The 17461-nt window shown below is 40.0% G+C and overlaps 1 long non-coding RNA gene across 1 annotated transcript; it reads right to left on the bottom strand.

Moving 5' to 3' along the window:
* Positions 1-7525: 7525 nt before the first annotated feature.
* LOC121657424 lies at positions 7526-17036 on the bottom strand. Its single transcript, XR_006013624.1, has 2 exons — positions 16839-17036; positions 7526-14400 (listed from the first exon to the last, which is right to left on the bottom strand). It is a non-coding gene; the product is annotated as an uncharacterized LOC121657424 (long non-coding RNA).
* Between the last annotated feature and the right edge of the window lie 425 nt (positions 17037-17461).

The raw sequence follows: 17461 nt of genomic DNA on the forward strand, positions 1-17461 counted from the left end.
AGGAAACAGTACTCCATGCACTCCTCCAGCCTGAGTCCTACCCACGTGCTTCACGAACTGCTCCGTCATGGGTCCCTCACACAGGGTGCCAGCCCTCCGGAACAGGCTGCTCCAGGGCAGGGTTCCCATGGGGTCATAGCCTCATCTGGGCACATCCAGCTGCTCCGGCTTGGGGCCGTCCATGGCTGCAGGGGCACAGCTGCCTCTCCATGGGCTGCACCGCGGGCTGCAGGGGAATGTCTGCTCCAGCGCCTGAGCACCTCCTGCCCTCCTTCCTCACTGACCTTGGTGTCTGCAGGGCTGCTCCTCTCACATCTTCTCACTCTCTTCTCTGGCTGCAGTTGCTGTCAGGCGGGTTTTTCCCCCTTCCTAAATCTGTCCCCGCAGAGGCGCTGCCGCCGCTGCTGATCCCCTTGGCCAGTGGCGGGGCCGGCTGGCGTTGGCTCTGTCAGACACAGGGGAAGCTTCCAGCAGCTTCTCACAGGAGCCACCCCTGCAGCCCCTCCTCCTGCTACCGAAACCTTGCCATGCAAACCCAACACAGCATTTGGAGAGGACGTAGATTTATGGAGCTCAGGGCAGACGAGGAGGCTGTGTTTCATGCTTAGGGTAAAAAACTTGTGTTTCCTGGTCATCGTCTTCCACAAGCACATTCAGAACGGCTTTTTCTCTTCCGTGCTGCACTTCCCCTCCGGGTCTTTCACAGGAACATACACAGGGAGCAGCTTCCCCACGATTCTTTGATTGTATTCTAGACTGTGCTAACTCCCATACGGGAGGAGATATTAACATACCACTTTCCCTGGGAACGAAGTAGAGGCAGAAGAGAAGCAGTGATTGCAGAAAGTCAAATGTAATTCATTTTTCAAGGGTGATGCTACCAACACTGCCATTTACCTCACCAAGTCATTATGCCATAAGCCTTTCAGTTTTCTGAATCTATTCAAAGACTCTAACCTCTTATGTTTATCTGAGGGCGATATTTGTCCTTTGAAGGAGTGCTTTAAAGTGCAATTCCTTTGATACACACATATACAAATGTGTACATGAAGTAAAAGGAAGGAAAAAAACAGGAAAGACCAAACTCTGGTGACATCCACGTTTCCCTTCTATACTTCCAAAGCTGTCCGTGTGAGACAAACCCAAACACACTCAGATGGAAATGATAAATAGAACTAATGAGAATTGGGAAGAGGGGAGGGGAGGGAAGGAGAAAGGAGGGGAGAGGGTTTCTGATCTATCGTGAGTCAGTTCAGCTCTGTACATTCTATCAAGCATCATTTTCTTTGAGACATAAGCTGGAAAGGTCCTCTGATTCATCACGCATGTTCAGGTAATGCTGCTGAGGGCATCACGAATGTATATGGGAGACGACAGACCCCAAGGTTTTAGTATATGGGTTAAATATTTTTCCATTAAATGAATTTCAGTCAGTCTAACCTATTTTTGAACCATTTAAAGTAAATTATGTGATTTCAAGTTCTCTTTCTCTTTAGAGAACTCAAAAGCAGCTGTAATTTTTTTAATAATATTTTCAGCCAACTCTTACCAAATGGAAGTGAATCAGTTTTTTCCCATTTGAAAAATGTATATAACTATATCACATTCTTTCCTTTATAGAAGCAGATATCATTCATGCTTTTAATGTTACTTCTTTTTTTAATATTAGGCATGAAACTATTAAGAGTTCCTTGTACAGAGCCATGAGGTTTTAATAGGTCAGTTCTAATATGGTCAGTCCTAATGAATCAATAAAAATCAGTATAGTTTACTATAAACACTTTAAAAAGATCCCGGCAATCTTTTTCCTCCTAAATACTTCATTAATACTGTTGTATCTTCATGTGTCATTGTCATCAAACATTATCTGTGTGCCCTGAGACATAAGAAATGCTAAATAAGAAAATTGAGAGCTTGACATGAGATATCCTAGGCAAATTTAAGGATGAATTAGTGAAACCCATCACTTCTCACTTAGCACTGCACGTTTGGTTTTTTTCACCTGAGCTCTTTGGTTGTCACTTTTCTGCCATGACTTCACATAAGTAATCAAAATGTCTTTATCTGTTTGGAACCTGTTTTCAGTAATACTAATTTCCATACGTAAGATCAAAACATTGTTGATGGAATATGCCAAAAGGGTTTCTTTCATGAGTTTCCTCTAGACTGCTCCTCCAGAGATTGCAACCTTCATCAGTACCATAGGCAGATGAAATCGATTTATTTGCATTCATACCTGACCACAGTGGGTGCCTTTACCATCCCTTTTGCAAAGGGATTTTGCCAGGCTCCATGTGAAGATGAAAACCCTTCCTTCAGGGAGACACAGCTGCACAGAAAAGAGGGAGTGTAAGTAAGCTCTTCCCTCCCATAAAGGACTGGAACACTGAGAGCACATGCCCTGCCCAGCACAGACATTCAGTTCAATTTTATTGTTCAGGACAGAAAAAAGGGGAAGGAAGATGCTGGGAAGAAAAAAAATCACTCTTCTTGTTCGCCATTGTATCCTGACTAACATTTTATTTGGCTAGAGCCTGTTGTACAGAATTTTCACAGTTTGAGGAAGGCACTGTCCATCGGAGTCCACGTGTTTTTCTAGGATGCCCTCATTGAAATTAAGTGTAAATTAATTAAAGCGTTAGAAAGTCTATTTGATACTATGTTAGTTTATAATATAAGAAATGAAAATGTTACATTTTCAACTTTATAGACGCTATATACACATCTATATTGTGCAAGCTGGCAAATTTTTTGGCTCAGCATGTGGGGGAGATGAATTTATCTCAGTATCAGTGACTAAATTGGTGGTTTGGGACTGATTAGTCTGAGTAACCCATTTGCAAATTTGAATGAAATAAGTGATTTGTGACTTAGGGAGAGGGAGTAATCAGCAAAAAATAACACAGAGACAGTGAATTTCTCCTAGACTTACCTTACTGGCCTATACAATGGCAGAAGAAACACTAAGTCTAGGTGACTGCTGTATTTTAAAATAAACATCAAACTATTAAGGCATGTGACATCACGTTAAAGTGAAGTTTCTCAATCAGAATAACACACAATTTTCAGACAACAAGAGTTGTAGTTTTGAGTGGTGCAAACTCACTTGCCCAAGGTATTATTGAATGAGAACACCCTTGACAATGGGATTAAAATGCGAAAAAGGAAGTGATAAGGAAGTGAAAAAGGCAGTGATATGGAAGATGTTGATTAATTTTACATCTTCCTCAGAATATATTGCTTTTCTGCATTAGCATTGTAAGTAACTGAGTAAATTCTTGAGGCAAACGTCCTTGGTCCAGAGATTGTTTGTAAAAGCAATAACTTTAGGAAAAACAAACAAACAAACAAACAACTGAACGAATAGATATAGTAAGTGGTGTGGGAATGTGCAGTTCTAAGCCAAAGGTCATCAAAGCTAAATACAAGGCAAGGTTCAGACCTCCTGCTGTACTTTACCTAAATTCTGTGTTATTATTCTGTAGTGATTTGTTTTGCTGGGAAATAAAAGTACAGTTGACCTCCTTCTCCTTCAAATATTTAATTTTAAATTCAAAATGCCAAAATGCAGTTGTCTACAAGATAAAATTACACTGTAATGGGTATTATTTGAGTCAAAGCTCACTGCCATGACTTGTACTTCAGTTATTTTCTTTATATTAGCATATTGCATGTAATTTTTTTTATCCAGTTAAATTATATTTACACATTAAATGTCATCTCTGCTACTCAGACAGCATAGACTGTAATTTTGATTTACAGAAAAGGGTGTTATGCAGCAAGTCCAAAAAACCCTTGAGGTCAAATTATTTTGGAATTTAGGGAAGTGTGTGTCTGTGTCTCTGTGGGTTGGTTTCTTTGTTTGTTTGATATGGAAAAGAAGACCCATATGACTGCTTTGCTCCTCATCATCCCCACTCTTCATAATAACATTTCTTTTTGGTCAGTTTTCACTGAATTCAACAGACAAGAAGAGATCTTAAGGAAATGGAGTTCCCATGTATTTAATGCCTTTGACAGCTAAGCAAAGCATTGTAGCCGTAATATGGGACCAGGTTTAGGGACAAAAGTAAGAAAACCAGCCATATGCATTTGGCAGCTCCAACTCAATGTAGGATGTTCTGCGCTCTCTCCCTCCTGAAAACACTTCTTCCTTCTTTTTTAATAAAATATCAATTTCTCTCTGCCATACTTTTCTCTTACAAACTCTAACCATGGAGAAAGAGAGGACATTTTTGCATGTGTAAAAATCCCTTGAATTCATGGCTTAAGAAGATACAGAACCAGAAAAACAGGAGGTCATAAGAAACTGTTTTCCAGGTGTTGCAGGAAGAAAACTGTTAGTACGTAGCCACAGACTTGTGGGAAGGAAGGAGGAAGGGTGAAGCATTTCAGCACAGCAGTCCAGAGTATTAAGCAGGTCCCATGCCAGTGCCAGAATAACAAAAAAAAAGCAGGTGAGGGCAGAGTGAGTTAGAAAACAGAGACGGCAGCCTGTGCAACGCAGTAGGAAAACTCTCAAGTTGCAGGGGAGACTTCCTTCTCTTGAGCAGGTATCTTCCACTGGAGCACAATGAAGCGATCCGTCTCCAAGAACTATCAAAAGAAATCTGGCAATCCTGTTGCAGATAAACTGCTGTTAATGCTGTTTCCACTCACACTTGGGGAGCATCCAGCAAGATGACACATGCTGAGAAAAAAATCTTAGAAGCAGTTGTTTGCCAGCCTGAGAAGCCAAAGAGACTAGGGTTTTAGGCATTACAAAGGGAGTGTTTTGATTTTCTTTGTCATCTCCTGGAGTAGCAATGATCTGAGAAGACCAAAACTTGTTTCAGTACCCTGAAGAGCTGAGGTGCTGTCGGTGACTGTAGCAGCTGCATATTTCATCTATTCAACATTGGTGTACAAACAGAGCATATGATTTAAGCAGGAGACTCACATGGGAGCAAAAAGGGAAAAATATGTAGTGGCAACTTGGTCTTTCCAAGTGAAAAAGTCTGAGCTTGACTTCAGACACAGTTTCAGCACTGCTTAATTTACTGGAATAATTCACCTTGTTAAAGATAAGCATATGTCTGTATGCTTTGCCGCATGAGGTGCATTTTAGCAAGACATTGAATCCTCAGTTACCCCATTTACACTGGCTAAAATGACACATCACTTTAGTGAGACACAGCTTTAGCAAATGAAACAGTAAACTGAAGCATAGTAAGAATGAAACCTTGTGATGCTGATTTGTGTAGCAGTCACTCATCTTGCTGGTATTTCATGGAATACCCCATGGAAAAATATGACAAGACCCAAATCATTGTGGGATATATGGTTGCTGAAGTCTCTATCTGTCAAATGTTTCTGCAATACATCTCCCCATGGCTCAGATATTGCTTTCTTCTGGGGACACGTTAAAGAGGAGCTAATGAAGAGTAAAGAAATGCTTGTCTTCTATATAGTCTGGTTTTCTTTGTGTTTTATTTCTTTCCAGTGTTTCTAGGGAGGGTGTTGGTTTGGGGGATTCTGGTTGTTTTGTTGGGGTTTTTTTGTTGCTGGCCACTGTGGTAGGAGTCCTGAATGCTAGTCACTGTTATCAGCCACTTGGTTCAATTCCAGGAAGTCACACTGAGCGAGCCACTATGACATGTGAAAATGGTGCGACAATTATATTTCACACTTCCCTTGAATCAGATGGGCAAGTGCAAATTTAATTTTGCACTAACTTCATAGCACACGATTAGTATCTGAATGTTTAGGCTTACTGCAGTATGAAAAATGCAGAAAATTAGCCTATTTGAACTATCAAAATTAAGTGACTTTCAGCTATTCTGCTGGAATGATGTAAGGTTGAGCCTTTGAAGAATGCTATATAATACACGTCACATTATACAGGTTTCAAAACTAGTCAGGGCCTATTACCAGATGGGCAGGAAGCAGAGATCACCGGCATTTATTACCTGACGATGCAAGGCACTGTGACCTAAGACTTTGAACATAAGGAATGAAGAATTTAGTTCTCCTCTATAACTGATTTGCTGTCTACAGTGAAATAACTTATTGGGTTTTTTTTTACCTCAGTTTCCCCTAAAAAGTTGACCTGTCAGTCTGACAGTTGATAAAAACTGCAGGCTGCAGTGGGCTTTTCCCCCCACATCCTGTGTTAATACTGATTGTTAGTGGTCCATCTGGTATTGGAATCTCACAATATGCTTTTTGGCACACTGAAAACTATTGTTTCTGGAAATAACCACTCGAATGATATCGCTGATAACCTACATGCAACCATTCACCCACGTGTGGCTTTACCAGCACAGACCTATTTTGCCCACTGCCAACCCTCACTACTCTATGGCAGAAATGACCATGGAGAAGCTGTCAGCAGCACCACCACCTCCTGCCCACAGGGTCTGTTAAGTGACTTCAGGTATGGCCAGAGATGTGCAGAAACAGTGATTTATCCTGCTTTGTGGCTCCTCTTTAACCAGCTGGTTCTTCCTGAATTCAGCCTTCCCCCCAGCTGGTACAGACGTGAATTGAGGGTTGGCATGAATGCAGAACATGAGCACCCCTGACTAGTCACACCAGCACCTGGAGCGCCTGAATTTCAGTGGAGCAGGCACTGCAGGCTGTGGGAATCTGCAGAATCAGACAGTTTCTCTTCGGGACAAACCTGTTAGGCAGCATTTGTTCTGTATCAGCATGCAACTGGGAATAGCTTCAGGGCTGAGACCTGTCCTGGGACGCTGTGGAAGAGTGCTTTAACCAGTGCTGTGGCATCATGTGAGAGGAGGGAGACATTTGTAAAAATGTTTGATAAAATTCCCCTCTCAAAAATGCAGAAAAACTTGAGCTAAATAGTGCATCTTCTAAATCTCACTCTCTTCCACAAAACAGAGAGTGAAAACACAGCTGTGAAAAACGATGGGTTGTAGCAGCAACTTCTAAATTTAACTTTGCACCTTCATATTGCAGGAGACAAGAGTAGCGCACTACTCGGCTCATACATGTCAATGCACCCTCTATTTCAAATGTCTTGTTTGAATGCCTCAGGCCTAATTGTTGGTTCAGTTGTCATAAACCAAAGGGAATGTTGACTGAAGGTCTCATGGCAAAGGAGGATAGGGGCATTGTGTTTTAAGTTGCCCAGGGCATACAGGACAAAGGCTTCCTTGTTTCAAGCAGAGTAAGCTCATCAAGTCCACATTGTTTCAAGTTGGGGTTTACCCTGGGATCAAAAATTCTTAGAATGACTGAAAGCACAAAAATACAAGTGATTTACAACCCCGTGGGGAAAAATCACGTTAAATTAAATAACAGACCAAGAAGCAAAACATCTTTCTTTATTTTTCTTCCATATTCATCTATATGTGTTCATCGTTGGCATCTCTACTTCGTAAAAAGAGAGACTGAATTTTATCACTAGTTAGGTTTTGTGTTCTGTGGGTTTGGGTCAAAGGGTTTGTTCCTTGTGTTTTTGGATTTTCTTACTCTGTGAAAAGAAGAAAAAGCTGAAAGAATAGCATAACATGACTGCTTCCATGTCTCCTTTTTTTTTTAATCAAGGATTAAAAGGTTCAAACACACTCTGAATCCTGCACTAGAAAATAGAAAGTGTTCATTCATGACTCTTTCTGCTGTAATTAAGCAGCTAGTGCTCCAGATGGCTTAGTTTTCAAAATTAATAAATTTCAGCTCTGCTGAGCACTTTATTTCAAATAGTACAAAATACTAACCAAAGATTTTAAGAACTTCAGTTTTAAATATTCCAAAACACTGGAGGCTTTATGACGTTTTCCACACGGACCAGAGATATAATGTCCCAAACTTTGTGATCTGCATAGCATGTTCCCAGGATCCAGTCCACACCCAGCAGCCCCTCTGCTGCAGATTCGGCACTTCTCCCAGTTAGGCATTCCCTCTTTGCATCAGTTTCCAGGGGTGGACTCAGACTTTGGCAAGGGATATTTGAAGGGAGACATCTGGCCCTAACACACCAGTCAAAATGAGTCCTGCTGGCTGCTTGGGAAAAATATGTGCAGTACCACCGGCACCAGCATTAAAGTGATTTGCCACAGTTGCTCGTGGAGGTCAGCTGAACTGAGTTTACATTTGTTCCCCGTCTGTGGCAGCCATCTGCTTGTTCTGGGAGGTAGTCTGCAGATACATTATCATGTGCTTGTCCTGCACACTCAGACCTCAGGGTTTGTGCCCTTGCATGCTCCCCTAGACCAAGTCAAAACCAGCCTTTCAAGTTTAAATTCCTTTATCAGCAACTTAATGTGTGCCTGGGAAGGCAAATATTCCACTGAATGTTTTGTGCAGCCTTTTCTTATAATGGCATGCACATGTGAAAGTGCCGTTTAATGGATGATATGTTATTTCATGTTTTCTTGCTGTTTGTTCCTGAGGATGAACTACTTTTGCAAATAAACACTGCACTGAACTTAGAATGCTTCATGCATTATGAAAGCTTTTTTCCTATCATGAACTATTTTTGCTGGATCGTTTGTGTCAATCTTTGTTATGCAGCTCCCAACTTAAAACAGCTCAAGCCTGAGACCACTGAAAGGCATATTGCTTGTATTTTCCAATGTCTTTGCTAAAGGCATGGCACTTTGTACTTAAATTGAAAAACAAGTGCTTGCCCATCGTATGGTTTTGGGAAGGTTTCATGAATAAAATTAATTTTTAAGGCTATAAACAAGCCTGTAGAAACAAACTACTGAACCAGCATCTGATATAGAAAACCACTGAAAGGATTGTGCTCCTTTTTCTCGGTCACAGAAGACACAGAGCATTATCATTGCTACTACTTTCTTAAAAGTAATTCTCCCATAGAGCTGGGACACAGCTGGTTGGTTGTATTCTCACATTCCTGAGTTGATAGTACTGAGTGATTGCAAATACCTTGTACTAAGAAAAAATCACTTTGTGGAATTGATTCTGGTCAGAGTCCAGGCTGTGCTCACTCTCTCTTGGCAGAATCCCTGCTTGACTGCTCACTCACAGCCAGGAGAGCAGAGAAGATGCACAGCATCTTAGCTTTGTGTCAGTGTCCAGAGGTGTCCAAAGGACACTGAAGTAATCCAAATTTGTCCTTTCCTTGGCCTTCCAGGAGCTGAAATTTGTTGTGTGAGAGTGTGTAAGGCCAGCATCTCCTCAGGATTTGATTCTGCAGACAGAGCTCTCCAGGTCTGGATTTATTGTTCCCACATATTGGTCCATCTTCATGAAACTGCTGTAACACAGTCAATATTCTGGGTCAGTATTTGTGACTTTTTGTAGCTTTTTGCACTTTTTCAAATGAAGACTGCTCACTATCAGACCAAGCTGGTTACAACCAGCTTGGACTGCGCCTGCTGGTTTTATATCCTATTTTCAACTGCAGGTCAGTCACAGTCCTTTTACCATATTTTCTCTGAAGCTGCATTCATAAAAGAGCTTTGAATTTTATCCGCCACCACCCCGAACACCTGCTTCTGCCTCTGAAAACAGGCTCATTGTAACTGATTCAAACCACAAATGAGAGCACAGGGAAAGGGATTGTTTGATTTACTGTAAGGCCACCATGAGATTTCTTTCAAGCTCTGATAAACAGACTTCTCAAAGATCTTAAAAAGCATCTCTAGGGCCAGGACCTCTGTTTACTCATTAGACTCTTAACCCACTTATGAAAGTCTGTACTAAAATGAAAACAATTCCTTTCTAAGACCATGGCCTTTTGTGGTGGGCTTCACATCCTGCACAAGAAATGGTCTGTATGCTCAGAACTGTGGAGCATTGCACAATCGTATAAACTGCAAGACTATGGGAGTAGTGTAGGAGTAACTTGCAGACTTAGGGAAGAAATAACAACTTCAAGTTGATATTAGAAACGCTGGGAGCTGAGAGTGGGAGCAAAAAATGAAAAAGGCACATCTCTAAAGGATTCCCATTTAATGATGTTATCAACAAGAACTGCCAAAAGATTATCAGCGGTGTAGAGACTACATCAATAACAGCAGTAAGCAGTAACAGGAAGCCCTCAGAGTAGGCTGGGAGTTTCAGCAGGGTAGTTGTTTCCAGCTGCTGTAGGAGATGTAGGAACTGAAACACAGGAGGGACGCTGTGCCCTCACCCTGGCAAGCCTGTACCACAGCACCAAGGCATCCGGGCGGGTCGGCTCCCAGACCCACACCTTGCTCGCTGCTCTTTGCCGTGTCTCAGCAGATTGATGACTGCTGCCTGTGAGATCAGGAGCAGGATCTGCCAGCCCGAGCAGCTGGTGGGAGGGGGGGTTGGTAGTTCTTCTGTACCCAGCCCAGCCCTCTGGGCATGTGAAGTGCTGTGGCACTGAGTGCTCCATGAACACCATGGTCAGCTTCACACCCTGCACTCTGTCTGTTTCTCAGCATTTTCATCTTCACTCCCCCCTGTGTTGATAACAGGACTGCTTCTAAAATCCTACACCTCCCGGGTGGCTTCAAACATGCCTGCTTGTGCCAATTAAAAAAAAAACAAAAAAAAATAACCAAAACCAGACCGATTTCCTCCTTCAAGACAAATTAGGAACAGTCAGAGTCATTCCTAGACATAGTGAACTATTAAAATGCTGTGATATAATGTAAAACATTCTAGCTAGAAACATCCATTTAATTATTCTGTTGGGGAGCTGAGGCTCAGTTTAGGAAGAGTAGTTTCCAGTTCAGATCGAGCATAAAATAGTTGGTTTTGAAGTGCATCACTTTTATTGTTAGCTTTTTTACTGAAGAATATTTCTAGAATTTTCTTCTATGTCTTTTCCTCTCTTCTACAGTTCTCTGAAACACTAAGGAGTAAAGTCTCAAATACTTACTGAGATTTAATGCAAAGTAGCCTAACTGTGGTAATATATAACAGAATTAAGCAATAATACATAGGATTCACATTTATGGATCTTCCACAGGGTTGCTTTTTGTGAATTCAATGTCATTACATTGAATTCACCCTCTTGAGTGCTCCATTGCATACCTTGCAGGCAACAAAGCTCCTCGGAAGGCATATTAGCCATTGCAGGTCTCTTTTGAGTCACTCAGATCTCTGAATCTATCACAGTTCACCCATCACCAATTAAAAGATAACCTAATGAACCCTCAGATAGCTCAAAAAGCTTTAACAGACCAAAATTACCAAAAATATTTTCCAACATTTCAGCACACCTTAGGACTTAGAAAAATCTGGAATCTGCTAACTGGAATGGAAAATAAGTGTTTGCGTCAGCCTGAATGACTGAGAAATTCAGTGATTTGTGTATTGTTCTCTAATTTGATGGTTCTCAAAACAGTAAGTTTTGAGTAAGTACTTTTAAAAGAATCATACCACAATCCTGTGGCATGTATACCCACCTCTTTCCCAGACTTAATCTAGTCTGTTAAAAAAATATTATAAGAATTTTCCTGTTTCTGAGATATAAAAGTGAACAATCCAGGTGCTGTGCTATGCTGTATTATTTTTATTACTTTTTAAAAAACCTATTTGACATTTCCATGAGATTTTACCTCACTTAAGGCTGTGACCTATCATCCATCTATTTCAACATTATGTACTGATTATTAAACATGGGGCTAACAGTTAATATTCACAATAATGACAGCTTTGAGACAAGTTATTCAGGAAAGACTAGTTAATTTCTGAGTAGTCTGCCTTCACGGGCAATGCACAGCCCTTTGGCAGGCATGGTGATCACCTGGCTTATCTCAGGTTAGCCTTGGGAAAGACCATGCCTGAAGGAGAAGCAGAATTCTCTGACTTTCTGAGCAGTGAGAACACTGCCCATGCCCAGCTCTAGTCCAAGAATGAAGTAGTGCCCTCACTGTTTGCTTCAGTGCTTTCAGTTGAGCATTTTGGTGACTCAGCCCCACTTGAAGGTCACCAAAGACCTGGAGGGGCATGACTAAGCCCGGCTGCTGCTCTGGGTGCTTTTGCTGTTTGTATCTGGGTAGATGAAAAGTAGCGATAAGTAGGGTATCATGGGGATGTATTTGCAAAATACAGCAGAGTACAAGTTTAAGACCAGCAACTGAATCACAAAGAAGAAATTGTTAGAGAATGAATTTCCACTTAACCGCTTCTTTTTACCCCTTTGTCATTCTTAATGCAGAGAGGAAAGAAAAAGTTGACATTCAGAAATGATCCATGAGGTTCATTTGTGAGAGAAAGATCTTCTGGTATAAAAAGCTGTGGTCATATTCCAACCCGCAAAATATTTGAATAAATATTGCAATATTTTAGCATTATTGAAAGCCCTTTGAAAGTAAAAATAAATAAAATAGTGCAATATGCCATTTTGTTATTTTAAAAACAATTCAATTTCTAAAACAAATACTGATGTATGAAATGTTGTTTGAAAGATGTCAACTTTGCTGAAACCCCTGTTTCTGGGGCAACCCTGTTTGATTTACACTCTCTGAACAGATTTTCTCTGCAGAACTTTCATGCTATTACCTTCTATTGCACACTGCAGTCAAAACCTCTTCACTACCTATTAGTCTCTTACCCTTTCTAAAGTGCTCTGTAGTAAGTCAAAGTAAATGGGTAGGGAGAAATGGCCTTTAATATTTTACTGAGCAAACCTGGTTACAACCAGCCTCCTGTCACACAGGCTTGGTTCTTGAAGCGTGTTTCATTAATTCTTCAGTGTGTCCTGTGATATCCTTTCTGATCATCATAGGATAAAGTTCATTTCCTTCACACTTTTTTTGGAGCTCTTTGAGGTGGTTTTCATTTTTGTTTCCAGATGTACCAATAGTTTTGTGCTCCTAAGCCAAATATGGTTTAAATTTCCCTTCTATTCAGGAAATGAACAAAATAATCCATGGCTATACTCATCTAAAGCACATCATTTGTCTCTCAAGTGCTTGCAGTACAGTCAGAAAAAGCAACTGAGCACTGGCTGTCCTTAACAATGAAACCTCTTAATTTCCAGCCTAAGACCCATTACAGGGCTGGAGTCCATTCTGCAAAGCAACTTTAAAATGTTTTGTCATTGTGTCAGGCACGTCAGTTTATTAACTTAAAAGACAGCAGGGGTATTTAAGGGAGGTGCTTTAGTGCTTCCTGCTTCTTACACACATTTGGTCCTAGAGCACAAAAGCAAACATGATTTTGTCTCAAAGTTTAAAGACCTGGCCCATCCCAAATCATACTAGCACATTTCTGCACTCTCCAGAACCACTGGTTAGACACCCAGCTTCTGCTGTCTGTGGCAAGGAAGTGTCAGGAGAAACATCCTTTGGCTGCAATGGGAGGGAGATCTCTGGGGAGGTTTAGTATGTGAGAGCCCAGCTGCCCTCAGGCCTCCTGCGTGAATCATCCTGCAGATGCTGCAGTCTCTCTAGCAGCAGACATATGACAAGTTGCTTTCTAACCCAGTAACCTGGCAAACACTATGTAACCTTTGTGAAACCCAGACAGTCTGGATCAAACCTGAACATTAGGCAAAAGCTTTTTTTTTTTTTCCACACATGTATATAAACACCTCATTCATAACTGGTTATTATTTAGCTATGCAGGGGAAACTCTAATGCTTCTAAAATATGAGCAAGCTGGTATCTTAGAGAAATCTGTTGAAAGCTAGGCATAGAATTACTCACTCTGTGAGTCAATAAGCACTGTGGAAAATGCCGACGTTGTTATATGCTGTCAGGTAAATGCAATTATTTTTCCTGTGATTCCTTGAATGTACACATATACTCACTGCTCAGCAACAAACCTGCTTTTTGGGGTTTGTATGCTAGAAAAAGAGGTAGGAGATTTTTGTTTAAACAAAGAGACAAACAATAAATCCTTGGGTTTTGGTCCAGTGGTCTGAAGCCAAAATCACTACAAATACATTGCTGCACATGATTCAGATTGTCCTGAGAACCCACATATAGGGAAAACAGAAAAGTTCCTTCAAAGTCACCTACTTTTTTAAGAAAGAAAGTCTAAATTACTGTGACTGGCAGAGCCAGAGCTGGCAATTTTTATTGCCATGAGTTGTACCATGACTCAGCCTAACACATTACCTGGGGACTTCTGGTTGTCTGGAGCAAGTGGACAAACTATGAACTGACTCCAGGCCTGGCAGGTATCTTTTCCACCATGCATGAGTTGCACCCAAGACGTTTGGTACATTATTAAGATGTGACTCTGACTTAGGAAACAGGGGAGCGCTCCACTTCTTATTGACAAATAACATCAACACCTTAAAACACAGTAAAGGAAGTGGGCAGTAACAAATATAAAAAATTTGCAGAATCCAGTATCTGGGGTAGGAGTTGCTTCTTGCTGCAGTTTGAAAGCCCTTCTTTTCATGGCTGCCTGGAATGGGGTGATTTGAGAAGTGCTTGGAAGCAGCTGGAGTCTCCACGATTCAAAACAGTTCAACATATTTCTGTTCCTAATTTAATTCTGGAAAAAAAAATGAAGAAGTAAAGAATGGGTAGGAATTGAGGATGTAATCTCTAACAGCCAAAACTACTCTTAAAAACTAGCAAACATTCAAGCAGATGGGATGTTCTTCTCTTGACTTTAATAGGCATCAGACAGACAGCCAAAACTAAACTTCTTGTAAGAGTAAAATTTTATGATCCAAGAAATAGAGATAACGAGCTAATAAAAATTTCTAGCTTCATGTGATATAAAAATTACTATGTTGTGTGTGAGACAGCTTTTCATGTGGATCAGTGTACGGCATGTTGGCAATACCCTGATCCTCTAGCCTTTCTCTTGTACCTGGTTCTCACTTTACAGGGACACAGAGTGGGCTCATATGCCGATCAGATGATCAGGATGCACCCAGTTCCCCCTCCTCACACAAGAGCATTTTCTATTCCTCTTCCCTACACCTTTTCATGAGATTAGGGCTCATTCTGCTCCCAGCTTATGGAGCAAACCACATAATCAGCTTGTCTTAAAATGAGCAGGCACACTTTATTTAAATCATTATAGTTCTCAGACCTAAGTACTGGGTAGATCTCAACAATGCATAGCTATAACCTTCTATAGCATACTTTTGGTGCCTGTGGCTCTGAACTATAAATGATAAATTCAGGTTATTCCTTATTATTAAAATGCTTCCTATCCTAATGATTGACTTAGTCAGCTAAGTCAGAGAAAACAGGTATGAACTTCTCTCTGAAAATTTTCATCAGATTAGAAATATATAAAGAAACAAAACTATTATTATTTCTTTCTAAACTATCACAGAATATTTTTTTATTACAGTGTTTTAGCTTTGGACCTAATTTTACCTAATTTTATTGAAGAGGAATTGATGTTTAACATCTAATATGAAAAAAAAATCTTTCATGTAGTTGCAAGACTTATACATCACTAAAATAAAATACAATATTCAAACCAATAAGGTAAATATAAATTGTAATACTTGGATGCTTCTTAAATGAGATATATTTTAAAACACCACTACTTTCACAACTTAAAAAAAAAAAAAGTAATTTAAAAACATGCAGGCTTATATAGCATATAGATTACAATAAAGGCAATCATAATCCAACATACCCAAAGGTACTGGTTTAATTAATTTCTAGTCTCATAAAACTCCCTATAAAAAAATCAACAAAATGACTTTGACCTTTAGAAACAGGAAGAATTGGCCATGCAAACCTTATTCAGGGCTCCTCAAAACTGCAGATGCATTCTGTGGGCCTTAGTTCAATCAGTAGCCTAAATTTCTTATTTTTAACTTAGCATATTTGATTTCTCCATTTAACCAGTCACCCTTTTAGAGACAGCTTATTAGAAGGACAGCTTAATTGATCATTTCAATCTTCTTTGCACGTAAATTCTGGGTCAGATAGTTTTCCTTCAATCAGAGAAGTGGTAGGTATACTAGAGAGACTCTGTCTGAATGTTAACTTAGGTTAATTGTGCTCTGTATCAGACCTCATTCTCTCAATCAAGTGAGTAATATTCATTTGCTTCACCTCCAGCCTGCATAGAGACACATAAATTTCCGGTGCATTGCAAATACATTGCATCTTTATCATTTTTGACAGGCTTCTTTCTCCACAGAGAGCATGTCTCAAACCACGGAGAACATCTGTCTATTGAGGAATACTCTGCAATGAGATATGTGAGCACCTTGTAATTTCTGGTCTTTGCTGATACAGAGCATTTTCTTCTCTATAAACTTACTTGTAAAATGAAGTCTATTCTCTTAGAGCACAGAAATGAATCTGTGAGCACCAATAGTTTTTATTTCCACAAATAATTTCTTCCCTTGCTCATACACATTCCTAAAATAACATACAGGTAGGAACTGTTTAGCTGCACTACTTTTTTCCTATATATCTTTCCTTCAGGGAAGAGCAAGCATGAAAGTTGACATGAGTTTTGAGTATCCCTGACGAGATACATAAATGTTGTACATATCAGAAGGTCAAACTGTGTTTGGCACCCCTCTTACTCACTACTATTAACATTATTATCCCTTTTGGACAAGTTAAACACAGGATCAAATAGCACTGTATGTCTACTGCAATCTGCCACAGACCTAGCCCTTTCCCAAAGACTCTAAGATGCACAAAGTTTCAGTATTCACCTGTGAACAAAAGTATGATTTTTCCAACGTGCCATGAAGCACAAGTCATTTGAAACTGCTCTCAAAGGCATGTAACACTAGAAATTCCCAATTACTCTGCCTATCAATGATGGTGTTCTTATCAATTCCAGTGTTTAGCAATACAGGACTTGAAGGTAGATATGAATGAATTTTTCCTTTCCTGGCCCATAGATGCTTTATAGCAGTACAGTGAACCAGAAATACAGAGCACATTCTGAGATTCTTCTTTTTCAAGAAATATAGAGATTAGGAACCAGAAACTTACCCAAGTTTTGCTAAACATTATGTCGTTTTACACTTAGATAAAGACACATCTATGCCAACTGCTCCTGATCTTCCCTTCTTTGTTATGCACAGAGGAATAGACTCCAGTTAACTATAAATGCAAATAGACATTTTTTTAACCATGGTTGACTTTTATATGTCATAGCTTTTGGAAAAGCAAATAGAAAGTTTAATTAAAACTGAGCTCAGTCATGTTGAACCCGCAACCTTTGAAATGAGAAGCAGGGCTGTTATCCATCCACTTGGCTACCTGGTCTCCCATGGGTGTGTATATATATATATATATATATATATATGTATATATGTGTGTGGAGGTATATATATACATATATGTATTTATGAAAGTGGGAGTTTGCTTGCTGAACTCATGTTCCCAAAGAATAGCAACCTGGAGAGAACACAACATTAAAAATCATTTTCAAAATCAAATATAAGTAGTATTCAGTTCAAACAAAACCTATTCCCCAATTCATACAAAGATTTAAGTGCATAGAAAATTTAATGAAGGTTAGATTTGCAGTAATAGTCTGTTATTTTGCTTGAACCCAGGATATTTGAGTAGTTTTAAAGGCCAAACATTAGCACTATTCAGTACATGAGCTA

Source organism: Corvus kubaryi, unplaced genomic scaffold, assembly GCF_017639235.1.
Source record: "Corvus kubaryi isolate FWS band 111438036 unplaced genomic scaffold, C.kubaryi_AGA036_p1.0 split1-37296, whole genome shotgun sequence".
Classification (NCBI taxonomy): Eukaryota; Metazoa; Chordata; class Aves; order Passeriformes; family Corvidae; genus Corvus; species Corvus kubaryi.